The 17,252-nt window shown below is 37.2% G+C and overlaps 1 protein-coding gene and 1 non-coding gene across 18 annotated transcripts in view; one reads left to right on the plus strand and one right to left on the minus strand.

Moving 5' to 3' along the window:
* CHL1 (cell adhesion molecule L1 like) overlaps positions 1 to 17,252 on the minus strand; it is a 211,491-nt gene that overhangs the window by 117,744 nt on the left and 76,495 nt on the right. The window lies entirely within an intron of this gene.
* LOC125089863 (U6 spliceosomal RNA) lies at positions 6,785 to 6,887 on the plus strand. Its single transcript, XR_007124085.1, has one exon. It is a non-coding gene; the product is annotated as a U6 spliceosomal RNA (small nuclear RNA).

Consider the following 17,252-nt stretch of genomic DNA (forward strand, 5'->3'; position numbering starts at 1 on the left):
TCAATAAAAGATTAAGCAAAAAAAACACAAAGATTAAATAACATTATTAATCAGTACATTTACAGAATTAAATAGGATACAGAATTTTCATGTCTTTAGGGAAAAAAGAAATAAACTTTGCAACAAGTGCTTTTTTTAAAGATTTTACTTATTTGACAGACAGAGATTACAAGTAGGCAGAGAGGCAGGCAGAGAGAAAGGAGGAAGCAGGCTCCCTGCTGAGCAAAGAGCCCAATGTGGGGCTGGATCCCAGGACCCTGGAATCATGACCTGAGCTGAAGGCAGAGACTTTAACCCACTGAGCCACCCAGGCGCCCCAACAAGTGCATTTTTAATCCCCAAAGTATTATATGTATTTGTTCCACAACTCCCTTTTAAATGAAGAATGGTGTTTTCTTAAGGAAGACCAAGAAATTAAAGCAAAAATAAATGATGTCGTCTATCTACCTAGCTATTGCACTATCTATGGTCTGTGTTTTTTGTTTGTTCGGTTTTTTGGTTTTTTTTTTTTTTTTGCTTGAATCCTAGGCTTCTAATTCACACATTTCCCCCTAGATCACACTTCATTGTGTCATTTGATCTGTTTTCTGATGGAAGAGATATTGATTAAAGGCTTTCAAAAGGATGGAATATAGGAAACACAATGACTAAATACTTCTCAGTTTCACAATCAAGCTTGTCTCAAGATATGCTGAATAACAAGCCTTTTCTCTCTATAAAGATGATGTTCCTGGTCCTGTTGATTTAAAAAAAACTTTTAATGTCCATCCCTGTGGACAAAGCCTGACATAAAGAGAATAGGAAGATAACACACCACACACGTGCCATGTGTCAGGAAAATGCTGAGAGCCTTGACCAGTAGAGGTGCGGGGCTGTCAGGGAACCACTCACACCCCTACATGGCCTCCTCCAGTGACAGACAGCATTTATGAATCAGCAGCCGAGGGGTCAGGGTAAAAATCTGTAGAAATGGAACTGAGCCAAAAAACAGACTCTAAGGAACAGTAAATCTGTACCCTTGACCTCATTAGCAGCAAACTGTAACCAATTGCTAATTACCTTATGGCTGTATCGTAAACTATATACATGTGTAAGTAAACTGATATGTGTGTATATATATAAATTGCGTATGTAAATTCTACATATGTTTGGCACCAAAAATTCCCAAGAATCAAACATGATGATTAGACTTAGGGAAAGGAGATACTAGATAAACCATTATCATCTAATGGAAAATGAAGGTTAAATCTTGAAGTAGTTACCAACTTTCTGTTGGAAAATACATAAATTGTGTTAAATGTATGTACTTGAGCACCTTAATTTAGTTTGTTTTGTTCTGTATACTGAGGAGGAGATAATTCAGTCAGAATCCAAGTTGGGGGGAAAAAAAAGCCAGCTAAAAGACACCAATAAAGATTCTTATTAAATCCAGTTCCATGTATTATAAATGTAAACTAAAGGGTTAATTATATCAAATCAAAGACTGGCAATTAGAATCTCTGTAGATGAAATTTTAGGATTGATTTTAGGATTGATTCTAAGATCACCAAGAGATGACTCCTTCATCGTTCCCGAAGCACATTCCCATTACAACAAATTACTACCACAACATTGTCTTTAGTAGCTTGCACAAGTAGATACAAGAGAACATGAGAAGATAATCCAAGACGTAAATCTGCCCGGGGAGAATTATGGTTTGAAGGAAAAGAAAAGATCATCAACACCTACTATACACTGAGAGTCTATAGGTATCCAGGACCAGAGTGAGGAACAAGATAGACTTCGTCACTGACCTATTAAAATTTACACTTCAATGCTGGGGAAAAAGGAAAGAAATTTAAAAAAAAAAAAAAAAAAAAAGCAATTGTGTTAACTGCCAAGCAGGAGACCAACTGGGTGCTATAGCCAGCACTGTGTGTGTGTGGCTATCTCAGAAAGGGGACTCAGGAAGGCTTCCCTTAGATGGAAATATCTAAGCTGGAACCAGAATTACGAAAAAGGGGGTGATGAATTCTATAAATTATTTCCACTATAAACTTTGTTGTTTATTCTAATTATATTCCATTATAAAAGTGGGAAGAAAAAACTACCAGAAACAACCATACTGGGGAAAGCTGAATGATAGCATCACAAGACTGGAAACACAGCTCCCCTCTCATGGCAACTGTTTTTTTGGTTTCGTTTTTTTAATATTCCATTTATTTATTTGACAGACAGAGAGAGGGGAACATAAGCAGGGGAAGTGGGAGAAGGACAAGCTGGCTTCCCACAGAGCAGGGAGCCCGATGCAGGGTTGGATCCCAGGACCCCGGGATCATGACCTGAACTGAAGGCAGACGCTTAACGCTTAACAACTGAGCCACCCAGGAGCCCCACGGCAACTGTTTTTCTTTCCTACCTCAAACACCAAGGCAGAGTCACAATTTGTTCATAATTAGCAGCAACAACTGAAGCTATGGGAAAACCCTGGGGGTTTTGTTGTTATAATTTTTTTTAAAGCTACTTTTGGAGGGAATAAACATTGCTGATAATAATCGCTAATCATAACAATTGATGATAATTGAATCAGTTGATTCATCAAGCAATGGTTACCTACTATGTATGTTACATATAATATTGCATTTAATCCTTACAACAACCATAGAAGACAAGGGTTATTATCCACATTTTACAGCTGAGTAAACTGAGATAGAGTGTAGATAATCTGTCCAAGATTACATTGCTGTGGGGGAGTCAGGCTTGTATTCCAGAGTACAGTTGGACCTTTGAGATTTTCAACTATGGTAGAAAGGAATATTAAGGAAAGAATGGAAATCATTACCTAGTCTGGCTTCCTGTATTCATCTCACTGTGCTGAACTTTGTACTTGATTACTTAACAGCAGGATAAAAACCTACTTTGGCTTCTCTGGTGACACTACTTTTTAAAGGCCAATGATATTTGTAGAGAAGATGGTGGGCTTCTTCAAAGTTCACTGGAATGCCCAACTCACACAGCTGTAATGATGTCTTCATCAAATGAAAACTACCTTATTTTGTAGTTCATCTCTTTCCTTTTATAGAATTCTGCCTTTCAACAACATGTGTGACTTACAGCTGCAGCTTTGACTTGATCCAGAATCTAGCATAAAAGGTGAAGACCTGATAATGAAACCCTTATTCTAATTAATTTTTCAATCATCCTTGTAAACAGACTTTTACTTCCGATAGGTAAATCTGCTTTTAAAATCCAAGTATATGCCAAATGGTTTACTCAGGATTTTTATGTATACAGAAAACATTCATGAGCATAAAAAGCAAACTGTATTGTTGTGATTGGTCAAAGAATGACAGCATAGGTCCTGTAGTATTTTATATTTAATTTCATTATCTATACCAATAAAATTATAAATGAATCTACATACTCAGAAGTTTATAGGGGTTTTTTTTTTACCACAAATGCATATAATTATCCATATTGTTACGCCCACCTTAAAATGGGTGTCTCAATCTAATTCAAATTTATAGAAAAATTAGAAAGGTTTGAGTAATGTCTTTGAATCTACTGAAGTTAGAGAGAGGAGACATTGTTTTGTTTTGTTTTGTTTTAATTTATTTGAGAGAGTGAGCAAGTGAGTGTCTGCACATGTGAGTGGGGGCAGGCTGAGGCACATAGGGAGAGAATCTTAATCAGACTTTGAGCTGGGCATGGAGCCCAGAGTAGGACTTGATCCCAAAACCCATGAGATCACAATCTGAGTTGAAACCGAGAGTTGCACACTTTACCGACTGAGCCACCTAGGTGCCCTAAGAGGAGATATTTTTTTTAAATACTTTATTTATTTCTTTGACAGAGAGAGAGAGAGAGAGATCACAAGTAGGCAGAGAGGCAGGCAAAGAGAGAGGGGGTAGCAGGCTTCCCGCTGAACAGAGAGCCCAATGCGGGCCTCGATCTCAGGACCCTGAGATCATGACCTGAGCCGAAAGCAGAGGCTTAACCCACTGAGCCACCCAGGCACCTAAGAGGAGACATTCTTAAGATAAAAATCATTTCCCATCTTTCTTTTAAATATTGATTTCGGGTCAGGATTTTCCTTTGAGTAGCTTTTTCTGGTCATGCCCATCTCCTCAGTGACAAGTTGTGAAGGTAGAAATGATACTTGTTGTGTTCTCTTAATAACTCCTAGTTCTTGACACATGGGATATTTAAAGGCCTGCATATCTTATATTTGGTTTTTATGGTCCGTTTGTCATGGTATCCTTAAAGCAATGAAAACATTACATTGATAGAACTATATACTCTCATTAAAAAATTTGCTGGACTTTGCAATTAGTTTGGAACAATTCCTAATGATTTCTACACAAACACTTCAGTGTTGTTCACATACAGATGGTAGATAAGTACACCAATATGCCAAAAAATGCTCATCTCTTCACATTCATAATAAAGTCTGTTTGTCATAAAAAATAAGTCAACATGAATAAATAATTCATTCACTTCTTTGCTTTGATGTCCTCTTACTACTCAGTGCTCACATGAAACGCCACCTCAGAGTCCTTGCTAGTCCACTAATGCAGTGTAACCCCAGTCACTCCCCTACAACTATGTGTGTGATTATCAACCAAACACTTATTAGTGATATCTTTTGTTTAGTTATTTGAACTCCTCCCACCCTCTCTGGTTATTTCCAAAATTGGTATGCCCCACAGGGACTTATATTTCCATAATGTAACCTGTAAACCAGTAAAGTACCTGGCATATAATAGGTATATAATAAATGTTTACTGAATGATATGAGTAGATCAATGAGTGAACGAGTGAAGACCTGGAAAACACAGATGTAAATACCTTAATTTATGAAATAATAAGCCCCATCCTTAGTCACTGTTAAACAATAATTTTTGTGAATAGGTGTATTATGATAAAAAAAAAAGGGGGGGGATGCTTTTCTACCAGTAATTCTCAACCAGATGAGGGAGGGAGGGATTTTCCCTCTACGGGGTATTTCACAATGTCTGGAGATGTTCTGTGGGTGTCACAACTGGGAAGGTAATACGGGCATCCACTGGGAGGTCAGGGATCTTGCTGCTAAGGCTCCAACATTGCACAGGATCATCTCCTAAAGAAGAGGAATTATCCAGTCCAACATTTAATAATGCCACCGCTTTCTACTATTTTTCACTCCTCATACGTATTTAACACCTATTTATTTCTTACACAACTACCACATGCTAATATTGAATTCCTGTGAGGAAAAAGACATGTTATAAATGTATTATAAAGATTGACTAATACATGGTTGGCTGGCTGGACTGCTAGATGGAAGGACAGATGAATGGATACTTCATAGACAGATATGTGCATACCTAAGTAGAAAGATAATCCCAACACTGTGTAAGACTAAAACCATATGATGGCTAATTGCAGGAAACTTATCCTCTTGCTATCATCTAATCATGTACCCACAGAATTGTTACTTATTATTTTTTATTTTTTTTTCAAGATTTTATTTATTTATTTGACACAGAGGGAGAGCATACAAGCAGGGGGAATGGAAGGCAGAGGGAGAGGGAGAAGCCAGCTCCCCAGCTGAGCACAGAGCCAGATGTGGACCTCCATCCCAGGATCCTGGGATCATGACCTGAGCCAAAGGGAGGATGCTTAACCAACTGAGCCACCCAGTCACCCTTGTTCATTTTATTTTTTTTTAAAGATTTTATTTATTTATTTGTCAGAGAGAGAGAGAATACAAGTAGGCAGAGAGGCAGGCAGAGGCAGAGAGAGAAGCAGGCTCCCTGCCGAGCAAGGAGCCCGATGCGGAACTCGATCCCAGGACCCCAGGATCAGGACCTGAGCCGAGGGCAGCGGCCTAACCAACTGAGCTACCCAGGCGTCCCGCCCCCATTCTTTTTAAATAATAAAATATTGGACTATGTGATAAGATACAATTAACATTGGGGAGAGAGTGTATGGTAATTTTGGCATGAAATGCTAATGACATTTGTGTTATTTTTATTTAAATTCAATTAATTAACATATAGTATATTATTAGTTTCAGAGATAGAGTTCAGTGATTCATCAGTTGTATGTAACACCCAGTGCTCAGGGGCGCCTGGGTGGCTCAGTGGTTTAAGCCACTGCCTTCGGCTCAGGTCATGATCTCAGGGTCCTGGGATCGAGTCCCGCATCGGGCTCTCTGCTCAGCGGGGAGCCTGCTTCCCTCCCTCTCTCTGCCTGCCTCTCTGTCTAGTTGTGATCTCTCTCTGTCAAATAAATAAATAAAAATCTTTAAAAAAAAAAAACAAACACCCAGTGCTCATTACATCACATGCTCTCCTTAACGCTAATGACATTTGTGAATAGCATGGCTATAAGTGAGAACTAGTCACCAGGGTTTAGTTAAGTGTGCTATGAAATAAATATAATAATGCCTTCCTTCAAATAAAAGGCATGTGTCTCCTTTCCATAAATGAAAATCACATGTCAAGTGAGATCTGTATTAACTATGTGGAAGGAATGTTACTACAGTATGTGAGGAAGAAGAAAACTGAAATCAAAAGAGTTTGAGCAGAGCCGGTTAGAAAACACTCAGAGGCCCTAAATAGTGGGACTTATCCCTTAGATCAATGGATGGGGAAAAAAAAAAATCTTGTGTTTTTTAGAAGAGGTGCTATATTCCATGAATGCAGTGTGTTCAATGAAATAGGGGAAAAACAGCAAAGGCAGGAGTTATATTGAGAAGGACAGAAGTTGCTTCTTCTGAATTTTCCTCATTTCTATTGTAGTATGGAGGGATCCAAAATCCTTGCTTTACTAGCACATATACTAAAATTGGAATGATGTAGAGAAGGATACCATGGCATCTATATAAGGATGACATGCAAATCCATAAAGTCTTCCGTATTTTTCAGTGGAATAACATATTCAAAGTGCTAGTGGTCAACAAAGATTTCTATGTCTTGCAAAACTATCCTTTAAAATTAAGGAGAAATTAATACATTCCCAGATAAGCAAAAACCAAGGGAATTTGTTGCTAGCATATCTGCCCTACAAAAAACATTAAAGTAAAGCCTTCAACCTGAAATGAGAGAAAACTAGACATTCACCTGAAATCTACACACACACACAAATAAAGAACCCTAGTAAACAAAAATATAAAAGACATTATATGCATTTCTTGTAACTCTCTTCTTACCCTATATGATGAAAAACAATGGCATAAAGATGCAATTTGTATGACAATAGCAGCACAAAAGACAGGAGGCAATGGATATACTGGGAAAAAAGTTTCTAGGGGGCACCTGTGTGGTTCAGTTGTTGGGCGTCTGCCTTCAGCTTGGGCCATGGTCCTGGGGTCCTGGGATCAAGCCCTGCATCAAGCCCCGCACCTGGGTCCCTGCTCAATGAGGGCCTGCTTCTCCCTCTTCTGCTTCCCCAGCTTGTGTTCCCTCTCTCACTGTCTCTCTGTCAAATGAATAAATAAAATCTTTAAAATAAAGAAAGAAAAGAAAGAAAAGAAAAAAGTTTCCATATACTATTTAGTTAAGTCAGTATTTATATGAACTAGATTGTTTTAGGTGAGATGCTAATTGTAATCCTCAGCATAACAACTAAGAAAAAAAATTAATAACAGAAAAAGAAACAAGAGCTATAAAATGATATACTAGAAAAATATTTAAAATGAAAGACAGCAACAGAAAAACAAAAATATAGACATGTAGGGAAAAAAGCAAAATAATAGATATCAATTCTGTCACATCAATAATTACATTAAAGAGATTGCCAGAATAGTTTAAATAGGACCCAAATAGGTGCTGCCTTAAAGTAAAAAACTTGGGTTCAAAGATATTTACAGGATAAATGTAAAAGGATGGAAAAAATATGTATGCCTTGGAAGAAGTAACCAAAACAGATCTTGGGTGGCTATACTATCATTAGACAAAACAGACTTTAAGAAAAAAAAAAAGTTACTAGAGACAACAAGGGACATTTTATAATGGTAAAAAGTCAGTCACGAAGATACAATGATTATAAACAAATTTACCTAAAAACATAGCTCCCAAATACACAAAACAAAAACTGAAAAAATTGAAGGGAGAGATAGGCAATTCAACAATAACAGTTGAAGACCAATACCTTGTTTCAATAATAGAACAACTATGCAGAAGATCAACAAAGAAATGGGAGCCTTAGAGAGGTCCAGAAGTTTCCATGGACTTCTATGGGAGAACACAGGAATTGCTCAAGATAAAAGCCACAGGGCCATTGTACCAAGATGAAACAGACCTTTATTAATAAGAATTTTCCACAGAAACAACTGTGTTTGTGTGTGTGTGTATCTGTATCTATCTGTACATAAACGTGCACACACACACATACACACACACATGCACTCAGCAAGACACAAAGAGGTTTCTTTCTTTCTTTCTTTTTTAAATTTTATTTATTTGACAGAGAGAGAGCACAAGCATGGGGAGCAGCAGAGGAAGTGGGAGAAACAGGCTCCCCGAAGAGTAGGGATCCTAACATGGGACTCGATCCCAGGACGCTGGAATCATAACCTGAACCGAAGGCAGACACCCAACCAACTGCACTATATAGGCAGCCTTGAGAAAGAGGTTTCTTGTTTCTCTTAAGGAATTATCTCACACAACTGTGGAGACTTGTTAAATCCAAAATCTGCAGGGTAGACTAGCAGGCTGGAGAATCAGTGAAGAATGACAATTTCATTCCAAAGGCAGTCCACTGGAATATTTCTTCTTCCTCGGGGAAAGTTAGACTCTGTTCTCTTAGGGCCTTAACTGATTGGATGAGGCCCACCCATATCACAGAAGGAAATCTGCTTTACTTAAAGTCAGTAATCTAAAAGTTAATCTCATCCAAAATTATATCTTCACAGAGGATGCCTGGGTGGCTCAGTGGGTTAAGCTTCTGCCTTCTGCTTGGGTCATGAGCTCAGGGTCCTGGGATCGAGCCCGGCATCAGGCTCTCTGCTCAGCAGGGAGCTTGCTTCCCCCTTCCCCTCTGTCTGCCTCTCTACCTACTTGTGACTTCTCTTTCAAATAAATAAACAAAATCTTAAAAAAAAAATCTTCATGGAAACATGTAGAATAATGTTTGACAAAATATCTGGACACTATGGCCCAGACAAATTGACCCATAAGATGAACCATCACAGGACTCCAATGATGAGTTGGATAGATGATGTCACCAAGACTGACAGAGGCCTAATAGCATGAGCAAGACTTGAGTGGACAGTAAAAACAGGAGGGTCTGGGGACCCTGGTAGTCCAGAAGAACCAGTCTGATCACAATTTTACCAGTCCCATGATCTATAAGAGGTGGCGGTCATAACTGGGTGACTGACATTAAATGTAAATGGCAAAGGATTGTCCTGAAGGCAAGCAAGGAACTACAAACTACCACAAGACTGAATATTCACATAGGAGTCTCCTTCCACTGCACTCCTGATTCATGGAAATTCCCATGGCAATTTCTTGGGGTATAGAAGTAGAAAAAGGAATAATTCTGAGACACTGAGAAACTAGGGAGATTAAGTTACCTAAAATGATTGCAGAGTTTCTCACCATGAACATTATTCAAATTTTAGACTGAATAAGTTTTTGTTGTGAGAGGATCTCCTGTGCCTTGTAGGATATTTAGGAGGAGCACTGACCTCTATCCAGGAGAGGTCAGCAGCACCCATCATCCCAAGTCATGACAATCAAAACTATCTCTATTCATTGTCAGGTGTTCAGGGGATGGGGCACACAAGCAACCCAGCTGAGAACAGCTAGGTTAGAGACTGTGATATTGTTAACTGGAAAATTATCTAGCCAATTATGTGTGTGTGTGTGTGTGTGTGTGTGTGTGTGTGTGTGTACGTGTGTGTTGACAGGGGAACTAATAGTTAACTCATAAAACCAGGGAGGAGAGGTTTCCATTCTAGTACTCATAAGACAAGAGTATTCATTAAATTCATTTACTGAACTAAACTCCAACCAACAAAGAAAAGTTCTAGTTCATCTCTTTACCCTTCACTGACTCCTCATATTAAAAAAGTGATTTACACTTATAAGAAAAAGAGTGATTTACTTGATTATAGTCAAGGTGATGGTTTATAGTAGTGGAACCTCCTGACTCTTCACCCTAGTGCCCATTCTTAAATGCTCACCTTTAAACTGATTCAGGTGTCTTTGTCAGATCCTGCTCACATGTAGTAAACATACCAGAAGCAGTTATAAATCAGCTTTATCAGTAATAAAAATGTTTCAGCATTTTAATGTTTACTTAAGTTATTTTGTAGGTCCTCAGTTTGCCCTTAAAAATAAAATTATTTGTCACAAATTGCTTTCTTTTTTTAAGAAGAATGCTTTTAATTTTCTTGACATGTTTTGTCGGAAAATGGTTCAGATACAAGATGTCAACACAGTAGTCTTTTGAACATTGCTTGCAAAATCTCTCATTCATTTAGGTACAAACTGCCATCGCTGTTTCTAGCTTTAAAATAAATACCTTTAGTTTATGAATAACATTTTTAAACATGTTGTTTTATTTTTACATTTTATCTTGATCCTCACTTAGCAAAGATATGCCTTAAGGCCAATACAGTATCAGTATAGATCTTTTTATTTTTATTTTTTGTTTAGTAGAAACTTGATTTTATTCCAAAATAACCCTAATCAGCACTTAAAAAAAAAAAAAAAAACACCAGACAATGTGGGGAAAAAAAATCTAAATTTTCATGCAATGGTTTTACACTCCATATTAAAAAAAAAAAATGCTTGCTAAGTATAGGCATTAACACATTTTCAAGGGACTTTTCAAGTGCATTTTTTTCCCCTTGGCTCAGCATTTCATTTTTGCAGTGTCTATTAATCAAGTCTAAGCAGGCTTTAAATCCCCAATCCCTACTTCAGATTATTTCACAATTGCTGTCCTCTTCTCTCTTTGTCTCTAGTACCATCTTCTCTTGATTCCATTGTTTTAGTTCAGCTCTTTGCCCTGCACTTTCAATCATCCCAGGTCCACCATCCTTTGAGAACAACAGCCATCAATTTCTAAGGCCATACAACAAGGACTAATGTTTATACTTTCAAAGGGAATTCACTGAATAATAAAGACCATTTAAGAAATGCCAGGAAAAATTGATTACTCCAGAATACAGAGCAACCAGTCCAGACTGGAGAACAGCACCATTTAGACATAAGAATTTCTAGAGAGAAAAAAAAAGAAAAAAAATGACTAAAATCCATCTTTGTTCTTTATTGTATTTGGATATAAAAACTCACAGAATCTAAGCAGCATTTAACTTAATCAAGAAGAGGGAAAGACAACAGCTATACATTTTAAGAAATTAAAGATGTATAAGAAGATCAAAAAATATGGTAATGCATAGAACCAGATACTTTCTCCATGGAAAAATTATTTGATCAATAGTTTTACTGTTTCATTGAGGTGGAAAGGCACAGATAAGTGGCTGCCTATTTTCTTCTGTCTTATTCTTAAAAGTAACTGATTAAATTGCTAAGGATATATTTTTCTCAGGTATCTGTCATAAATCTAAATGTTATTATTCTGAGGCACCTGGGTGACTCAGTGGGTTAAAAGTCTCTGCCTTTGGCTCAGGGAGTGACCTCAGGGTCCTGGAATTGAGCCCCCAATGGAGCTCTCTGCTCAGCAGGGAGCCTGCTTCCCTTCCTCTCTCTGCCTACCTCACTGCCTACTTGTGATCTCTATCAAATAAAAAAATAAAATTTTTTAAAAAGGTTGTTATTCTATAGGTCCATCTTATGCATGCTTCTATAATAATAGTAAGATCTGGGCATGAGATATATAGTGAGAAATCAGAGAAATCTCAAATTGCTTGAAACCATGGAAAACCAAGGACAAGCCCATCTGAAACCCAAGCTTCCCGGATTTTTCTTCCACAAGAAGATTTGAAACAAAATCATTCCTTGCTTTGTTACAATCCTTGATGAAGTTCAAATGCTAAAGCGTTTTCCTGTCTGAAATTTGCAGACTGCCATGCAGAACTTCACAGAATGTTACCTTGACTGAAAAACTGTGTGTGTACCTCTGCAAGAAATGGTCTATCTACTCATTAGCTCCAATATCCCAAATCTACCATTATGTTTCTTGAAAGCTACAATAAATTGCTTCCAAATACAATTTCTTCTCATCCCTTTTATGGGCCTTATAAAAAAGCAGCAAATCAGAGAGGAAAACAGGTTAATTTTATGCCAATCACAAAACCTAGTGACAGGTGTCGCCGTATGTTGCGACAAGATCTCTTGGCCATGGGTCATTGCTTTGAAAGGAACTAACGAATGGCTTGCAGTACTGTGACACACTGAAAGGCCCCCTGGGATCTCATGCAAAGATCTCATGACAGGTATGAAATTAACTCGTGGTATCATGGTATTTTCCAAACATGACAGCTTCCAGAATAGTTGTCACTTAGCACAGTGGGGATTGTGGGACGAACTGCAACATCTAGTAAATGATTTCAGTGGGATCTCCTAAGGGCCATAAGAAAAACCATCTTCTCCACACACACCCCCCCCCCCCGAGAAAATGTGGAGAAAGTTAAAATTATAGAAGGTGGGGCTCAGATATGTAGCAGTTAAGCAAAAATAATTCTGCTTTGGATTCTCTTGTAACTTTAATTTGCTTCCTGGACTAATTTCCACAGAGAAGATGAATAAAGTATCCATTATTATAATTTTGAAGAGCTCTTTATTTCTTCCTTGAATTAAAACAAGGGTTTCAGTCATGAGCTGAAGAAGTACTGGAGCAAACATGCTTTTTCGCAGCACACGAGTGCGCAGGCGTGCACACACACACACATACACTATGGCTGTACCATGCAAAATAAACCACTAATGCCCACATTGTAACTAAATCTCATAATTACATTGCATGGAAAAACATAAATTCTGGAAACAGTAACTGTGAAACTCTTTGTTATAGAAAAGATAGATGTTAAAAGAGCAAAGCAAAACATTTGCATCATATAATAAATAAATGTGTCACAAGCTTACTTTACTGACTTCTGAGTTAATTGCCTTTTCTATATCAATTCCAAATGCCATGTCAAAGATAATAGGAGGAAATGAGCAAAGAGGGAAAAGGAAGAATAGGCAAATTTCACATTTAGAAATAAAGTCACATAAACAAAGGTATTTATTTTCTTTTACTTCCTAATATAAAAACAAAATGCAAGTTATGACTGCAACTTTTTTGCATAATTTTCACAGTATAAGGTAAGAGAAATCACAAGTATAGTGATTACAGCTTGAAAAGCAGGCAATTGTTAGTCCTGAAAAGGATAAAAGGAACATGTGACTATAAACGTGGTAGAGAATCAGAAATTACACAGGATTCAGTGCTATGTTCTTCTGCCAATGGACAAATTAAGTGTATTAATGTTATGTGTGTATACAGATAAAGACCATTAACTCTGGTTTCACAATCTGGGCACTAGAAGCTAACTCCTGGTTCTTTATTTTGCTTTTTTTCAACATAAATTTTCTCTAGAATTCCTTTATATTCTAGCATGTGGACATTATCATTTAATTGTAGGACTGTGAATACCTTAATTACAAAATAATACCCTTCAATTTCTAAGCAGATGTTCAATACATTCTTTAAGATCAGTAAGCATTTAGCATATATAGAAACTGATTTCCTAAAATGACAATATATGTAACAAATACTATATAACAAATACTATGTGCCAAGCACTGCTCTAGGAACTTTACAAGCACTTCCTTTAACCTTAATAATAACAATCCTATAAGATAGGTACTATTAATATCTCCAACTTTCAAATGAGATAATGTGGGTACGGAGAAGACAGGGTCATTTTAACAAGTCTACAGCAGGTAAGTGACATACTCTGGAATTGGACCAGAGTCCATCATCTTTAACCTCCGTGATGCTATGGAAGTCCTTCCCACATCATTGTACAACAGACTTTCCAGGCATGAGGTTTCCCTTCGGACTCCCATTCTTTCTTGCTACGGCCTCTTATTTAAACATCATGGTCAAAGAAAATGGAGTCACTGGATTCCTTTAGTTGTACTACACCACCAACTTTATAAAACCCAACTGTCTTTTAAGCAAGCTAAACTCTTCCCTTCTCCCTCCCCAATCTCCCAGAAAGTCTCTAAAGAAAGGCAACTGGAAAAAGGCAAACAAGTGGTCCCTAAGTATCCACTGTTCCCTGTCACGACATCCTAGAAACCATCTGCTAGCTCTCTCTGCAGCAAAGTACTAAGTATTTCACTATGATGGGCAAAATTGTGTCATTCTACATAGCAACTAAAATAATTTATAAGACGTGTTTTTTTTTTCACAGAGATAAAATTTTTTTTTAAAGATTTTATTTATTTATTTGAGAGAGAGACAGTGAGAGAGAGCATGAGTGAGGAGAAGGTCAGAGAGAGAAGCAGACCCCCCGCGTAGCCGGGAGCCCGATGCGGGACTCGATCCCGGGACCCCAGGATCATGACCTGAGCCGAAGGCAGTCGTCCAACCAACTGAGCCACCCAGGCGTCCCAAGATAAAAATTTTTTTCATAAGCCACTGCTGTCATCAATACACAGCAATAGAAATAATACATATGTTAAAAGCACCTATAATATAACTGGAAAATAAGAAGGATATCTGCTTCTGTCCTATACATTATGGATTTATTTTTTCAAGCTGACAATGGATATCTGACCAATGAATATAAAGTTTAAATAACAAATCATTTTGATATAGAAAAATAAATCCATATAATGTTAGTATGATACTAGATGATAAGTCACACAATGATTAAGAGTTTGGCCCAGCCCTACCACTCAATGGCTATGTAAACTTGGGCAGTCATTGATTCCCACACCTTCTCCAATCTAAGGGGCAGTTTCATCATTAGTAAGTGGACAGAATAATTCCAACCCACAAGTTGTTTAAGAATTAAACGCCTACTATAAGCCTAGTGCCAGGAGGCATTGAAGATACAGTGGTGAACAAGACTAGACTAGAGTCCATGCTAACAGAACTCACTGTCTACATTGCTTACTTAGAAATGGAAGATACTGTTTCTTATTTCATAAAAATGCTGAGGATAAGCAATATGCATGGCCCACCAGAATGAAAATGAAGACACTACAAAGATCACAGTGGTTTATACATGGAAAGTGTAAGAAGTCAATATAGCATTAATAATATTTCTTGCATATTATCAAATTGGGTAAATCCTCATACAAATAAAAGAAACAAGAAAAAATTGTGCATCGATTAAGACAGAATATATCTTGTACTTCACAAACTGTGGGAAGCAATTTTCCAACTGCAGATGTCTTAAATGTTCCTGAAAATGGTCAAAATTATTCTTTTTAAATTTTCAAAATCATGTTAGGAGAAACCAAACAATGTGCTGCTTACAAGAAGGGAATTATTTGGTGATGTAAATGTCAACCCAACTCACACGAGAGTAAAAAAAATTACAACTAACAATATAGCAGGAAATTCCAGTGCAGTATCTGGGTTTAGAGGATTGTAGGTAGATTAACTTGAAAGTCACATCTTTTCTCATTTAACTTGTCTAAATAGTGGGCATATCTGTTCTGTTTAAAGACAGCCTTAGTTGGCTTAATAGTTTTGAATGTTCTAATTTGAGGATGGTTTATCTTAAGCAAACATATTTATATTGAAATAGTAATATGTTTGAATATTAACATGTGTGTGTGTGTGTGTGTGTGTGTGTGAATGCACAATGTTTTACAGGGATTAGAAATTGCATCTGATATCACACTCTTTCTAGATTTGTCCTTTATGATATGGTATATATGTATACTAGCTACTCTACTAGATATACATACTATATATGTATACATATATAGATAATAACATATAGATAATAACATATATACTATGGTATATATGTATGCTAGTATATATGTATATGGTATATATGTATACTAGCCACATATAGTTATTTAAATTTAAATTAGTTAAAATGAAAGATAATTTAAAATTTATTTTTTCAGTCACAGTAATCACATGGAAAGTACTGCAACAGCCACATGGGGCTAGAGATGAACATAATGGACATTACAGATATAGGACATTTCCATCATTGAATGAAGTTTTATTGAGTAGATCTGATATAGACATTCATTCATTTTTACATTTATTTTTACTCATTTATCTTTGTTTTTTACACCACAAACATTTATTAAGGACCTACCATGTGCCAAGCCCTGGGCTAAACCATGGGATAAAATGATAACCAAATATAGATATTGTTCCAGTTGCCATGAAACTTACATTCACATGGGATAAACAGACACTAACTAAATGTTCATGCAAATAAAGTTAAAGCTGAAAATATGATAAGTGCTAAGAAGGAGAGGCAAGTGGTGTAATTTTAGAGGGAGAAGACTAATCTACCTAGGAAAGATGACTCTAGTGAAGTTACCGTTGACATGAGATATAGGATGTGCAGGAGCTGGTTCAGCAAAGAGGGAAGAAAGTGTAGTGAAGAGATGATCACGCGCAAAGGCTCTGTGGTTGGGAGGGCCTGGAGAGTGTGAGGGAGAAAAGATCAGTGTATGGGAACTGGTAAAGAGAGGGTGAATTTGGTTAAAGTTGATCCTGGTCCGTATTATTGACACCTTGTAAATCATGTAAAGAGCTTGTCTTTACCCAAAAAGAAATAGAAAGTAATTTTAATCAGAAAGGTGGTGGGGTCAGATTTGTGTTTCAGAAAGACTCTCTGGGTACAGTATGGAGAACTACAACATGGGCAAGAGTAGTAAGGAGTAGTTAGGAGACACATCTATGCATGTTACCATCTCTCCACCTGCCACCTCTAGTTTAAATATAGGCAGGAAGACTATAATTTAACAACAAAAAGCATCCATATTAACATGGCTAAATTTTTAAAGGGGTTATTATGATAGAAAACAAACTTGAACTCAAACTTGTGGACATGATAATTTCATAACATATGTGATTTTTTTTTTCTATCCACAGAAGCAATAGGAGAAGGAACAGACAGGGAAGAATGTGAAAATGCTGAATTTAGCACCAAGCCAATATTGATCACACTTAATGGTAAAACAATAAGGGTCTAAAGAACCCAGCTCCTGAATAACATTAAAGGAGATAATAGGAGTGCCTGGGGGGCTCAGTCCATTAAGTGTCTGACTCTTGGTTTCCCGGTCAGGTCGTGATCTCAGGGTTGTGAGATGGAGATCTGTGGCTCCCTGCTCAGCACA

The sequence above is a fragment of the Lutra lutra genome, chromosome 1, assembly GCF_902655055.1.
Source record: "Lutra lutra chromosome 1, mLutLut1.2, whole genome shotgun sequence".
Lineage (NCBI taxonomy): Eukaryota > Metazoa > Chordata > Mammalia > Carnivora > Mustelidae > Lutra > Lutra lutra.